This window comes from Achroia grisella, unplaced genomic scaffold (assembly GCF_030625045.1).
Source record: "Achroia grisella isolate CSIRO2021 unplaced genomic scaffold, CSIRO_AGI_Agris_v1 utg1056, whole genome shotgun sequence".
Classification (NCBI taxonomy): Eukaryota; Metazoa; Arthropoda; class Insecta; order Lepidoptera; family Pyralidae; genus Achroia; species Achroia grisella.
In genome coordinates, this window is record NW_026712564.1 from 790277 (window position 1) to 795543 (window position 5267).

Sequence of the window (5267 nt, forward strand, 5' to 3'; positions counted from 1 at the left end):
ACTACTTGCAGCTTCCCCCCAGGCCCAACTAAGACCGGGATAAACCCATTTCGAATACAATTCACTTTAGTATCCAAAACACAACCGGCACGCTCTGCGCTCGTCGACTGAATGCCGCGGCTCACCCAACGAAAGAGGATTATTTAACTACCGACCTCCGTATTTATAGAATTAAGTCAGTGTAGTAGTTCGGTCTATAAATACTAGATGGCGCTATTCACAATATTTGTAATAGTCTATACATTGGGTACTTCATTAGTACTAAACACAAACTACCATCTTTTTAAAATATTGGATTTTTTCTACAATAATGATGTGAACTCTAACAGTAATATATAGCACAGTGGTGAGGTGATTCCCACCGCTGTATAACATCAAGAAAAAATCCTTTATCTTGCACAATCATTGCTTCAACACAATACAAATTGAAACAATGAAGTCGAATCTATTCGAAGTGCTAAACACAAGTGTATAATATATATGTTCACCTATCTATCTTTAAATGACTATTGTCCTGTAAATCAGGTCAGACAGGATTCATACATTATTCATGCCTCTACTACAGAAATAGACAGTATGTATAAATAAATCAACCGGGAACTGAACAAAGTCACCGTATAAACTGCTATAAACTTTGACTTGAGTATTTATATACTTTAATCAAATTACAAACTAAATAAAATATGATTTCAGATATATAACGATGAATAACTTAAATAATTGATTACTCCACAAATTTTCTACTACTTAAACGAATTTTTAAGTATTTAATAATGTGTCGGATCATGCGTCATACTCGTGAACAAGTGTTGCTTGTACTGGTCTGGTCAGGTTACGAACACTGATTAGAGTTTTTGTTTTTGCAACAGCATATGTTGGTGTATATACTAGAATATATAGTGTATATTCTCCCAATTTTGAATTTAATTTAATCTATATTATTGTAAACATGTACAACATTTGTTTGAAAAGAATACGAGCTGAGTTTCTTGTCAGTTCTTCTCATCTCAAAATCATTCTGAACTGACGGTAGATTTGACATATCATAAGAGTCTGTAATAGACTTACATGAATTTGAAATTGAATTTCTTTACAACTGATCTGACGGAATATGGTTTTAATAACGATTTTTTTTATTTAAGTCTGAATCAAATATATTTCACAATGGCAACTCATATGTATTTATTGCAAAATAATTTATTTGATTTGATAGTAAAGGAGGATTTATTTTAATGGGAGATGGCATGGTGCAACCGGTGAAGTCACCGACCAGTGGAGGACATGACCACGTCACTAAAAACGAAGATTCTCATGGCAACGGGTAATAAATAGCATCTAAACTGACAAATATAAATAAACTCGTTGTTTTTGTTTACATGATTGTGTAATTACTTCTTCCAAACCACAATTGATATTAGAACATTCACTACCATTTTTGGAGTTTTTTCTAGACTGTTTATTTATAGATTAACACTAGCTGTGCCCGTCGTTTTACTTGTGTGAAATTTATAGACTACGTGTAATTGTAATAAGTGATATTGTTAAAAACTTTAATTAAAATCCATTCCGTAGATTTGTGTGAAAGAGTAACAAACTTCCATCTATCCATCGACGGCCTCGGTGGTCTAGCGGTTTAGCACACCGTCTCACTTCCGACGGTTGTGGGTTCGATATAATATGTATGTATTTACGAAATCAAAAATATATCTACGTATTTGTATCAGTTGTCTAGTACCCATAACACAAGCTTTAGTTAGCTTAACTTGCGTCTAGATGGCGCTGTGTGAATTGTCCTGAGACTATTATTATTACTATTGTATTATTATTATCCATCTATACTCATAAACTGACGACCTTGGTGGTCTAGCGGTCTAGCACACCGCTTTACATCCGATGGTCGCGGGTTCGATTCCTCGCACGGCACAAACATTTGTATTCATGAGTACGATTGTTTGCATCGGTCTGGGTACTTTCTATGTGTAATATGTATGTATTTACGAAAAAAAAATCTATGTATTTGTATCAGTTATCTAGTACTCATAACACAAGCTTTAACTATCTTAACTTGGGTCTAGATGGCGCTGTGTGAATTGTCCTGAGATTATTATTTTTTTTTTTTTCTCAGCTTTTGCTGGTTTTCTCCACACTTACGGACCGAAACCAAGTAAGTGCAGAGTGTGTGTATGTGTGTGTGCGCGTGTATGTATGTGTGAGTGTGTGTGTACTTATTGTGTGCCTGGTGTGACTGGTGTTATATCCTTTTCATCTATTTCGAGATATTTTCGGACTGTTATTATTATTATTATTATTATTAAACTTCTACGTTTATAATACTTAAACAATTTCCTTTATATACACTGAAGCACAACCTCGTGTGACGCCGGGGCGGCTCCTTAGTCCAAACATAAAGTTGATCCCCCTTTTTAGGGCTGGTCAAAAATTAATATAAATTTCCATGCAAACATTTATGTTAATAAAGCTAATAAGATAAGAACGGCGGGCGGTAAATTAATTTAACGAATAAATAACGTGTTAATTAATTAAATTTAAGGGCGGGGCGCAACCCTCGCCTAACTCGGCCGGGTATCTTCACGATGCACCTTGCACTCTGTAGGTTTAAAACATAATTCTTATACGTTTGGATTAATTAAATGACTGCATTTAATTAATCGTATTTTTCCGTAAAATATCTATGAACGATATTATTTTTTAGTTTATTCTTTACTAGCTACTCGCCCGGGCTTCGCACGAGTGTACATTATACATATAAAACTTCCTCTTGAATTACTCTATCTATTAAAAAAAACCGCTTCAAAAATTCATTACCCGATTGGGGGGAAGGGGATTATTTATTTATTTATTCTTTATTCTTCATTCTTCATTCTTCATTCTTCATTCTTCATTCTTCATTCTTCATTCTTCATTCTTCATTCTTCATTCTTCATTCTTCATTCTTCATTCTTCATTCTTCATTCTTCATTCTTCATTCTTCATTCTTCATTCTTCATTCTTCATTCTTCATTCTTCATTCTTCATTCTTCATTCTTCATTCTTCATTCTTCATTCTTCATTCTTCATTCTTCATTCTTCATTCTTCATTCTTCATTCTTCATTCTTCATTCTTCATTCTTCATTCTTCATTCTTCATTCTTCATTCTTCATTCTTCATTCTTCATTCTTCATTCTTCATTCTTCATTCTTCATTCTTCATTCTTCATTCTTCATTCTTCATTCTTCATTCTTCATTCTTCATTCTTCATTCTTCATTCTTCATTCTTCATTCTTCATTCTTCATTCTTTATTCTTTATTGTACACACACACACATAATAAATTAAATTATACACAATAAATGTAATGTACTAGGGCGAGCTTATCTCTAAAAAGAGATTTCTTCCAGCAAACCTAGAATGTTATAGGATCGTGTAGTAAATAGAATAGTCATACATACGTGTACGAAAAGAGGAGATATTAAAATATTATTCTAATGATATTAACTATAAGTATCAATAGACATACATAAATATATAAATATATAGACATTGTTAGGTTATGATTGTTTGTATAGGGGATTGTTAATAATGTCAAATTGACCTCCACGCGGTTCCCCCTGGAAACCATCGTGATAAATTTCTAGTGAATTTGTCACGATGGGCTAACTGACCTGACCTCATGCTCATCTTATCATCCTACACTGGTGCCCCGCCAGCGTAAACCGTTAGCGCAGGCAAGCACCATTCCATTATCATAAAAAAAAACCTGGAAACCACCGTGACAAATTCCTAGTGAATTTGTCACGATGGGTTAACTGACCTGACCTCATGCTCATCTTATCATCCTACACTGGTGCCCCGCCAGCGTAAACCGTTAGCGCAGGCGGGTGAACCATTTCATTATCATAAAAAAAACATTACCCAACTTTCTTCGGCTGTCGGGTAAAAAGTAGATTCATTAATACGTGACCGAGCAAAACGTAAGGAGTTTGGTTACACCGTTTCACCATTTAGAGGGTTGACGGTCGCGGGTGGTCGCGCGCGGCTGCCACTTGGGCGCCCCTAATTATATCACATCCATCACCATCCGATGCCAATTGATTAAGTTAGTGTTACGTCATTTTTTGTCGAGCCACCCGAGATTAATGAGCTGTTTTGTCACCTCAGATTGGCGACTAACTAATCGTTGATATGGGGAGTAAATGAGAAAATGTAATAGCAATCTTTTCGACTTAGCTACATTTATTTAGAAGCTTTTATAAGCAGAGCTTTGGCTGAATAAGAATCTATTAATATTTTACATGATTACACATTAGAAAGTACTAATAATAAAATAAGAATATTATAATACAATGAGGGCCTCGGTGGTCTAGCGGTTTAGGACATCGTCTTGCTTTCGATGGTCGCGGGTTCAATTCGCGAGGTACAAACATTTGTATTCTTGAGAACGATTTTTGACGATTTTTGTATTGATCTGAGGCTTTTCTATTTATGTATGTATTTACCAAAAAATATATATAAGTATATATATCAGTTGTCTAGTACCCATAACACAAGCTCTGCTTAACTTGGGATTAGGTGGAGCTATGTGAATTATTACTTAATTTATATCATTACATAAAACAAAGTCGCTGTCGCTGTCTGTCCGTCCGTCCATTAGTTTTCACGATTTAAGCTTACATAGAAGCTTAAATCGTGAAAACTACGTAACGGATTTTGAAGCGGTTTTTTTAATAGATAGAAATATACACCCGGGTGAAGCCGAAGCCGGGCGAGTAGCTAGTTACTTTATAAGAGAAGTAATCAGACTATATTTTATTTACAATAATATTAGAGATCTGTGTAATAATTATGAAAAAATACAGAGCCTCTTTTTATGTGCAGATTTTTTTTCTCCGTAACTTTTATTTGAAACATTCTGTCATATTTCTTATAGTTATCGTGTTATATTGAAAAATGGGATTTTTCAGCCGTTTTTTAATTTCATCATACCTTTCCCGGGATCAAAATAAATCAAAATTTCTTTCTGAATATTACTCACGTAGTTGTGGAATTATTTTTATATATTGCGCCAAAACTGGTCACACCTTGGTTCAAAACAAAATTTTCTTGGACCATCGGACTATTATCGAATCCCATGGCAGGGATTACTCTAGTATAACTTAAAGAATGGTTACCATGGTATGAATACCATGGTAACCATTCTTTAAATTATTTATTAAATTATTAAAAGAAACACACCTCATAAACATTTTTTTTCGGACTACACTAATGCT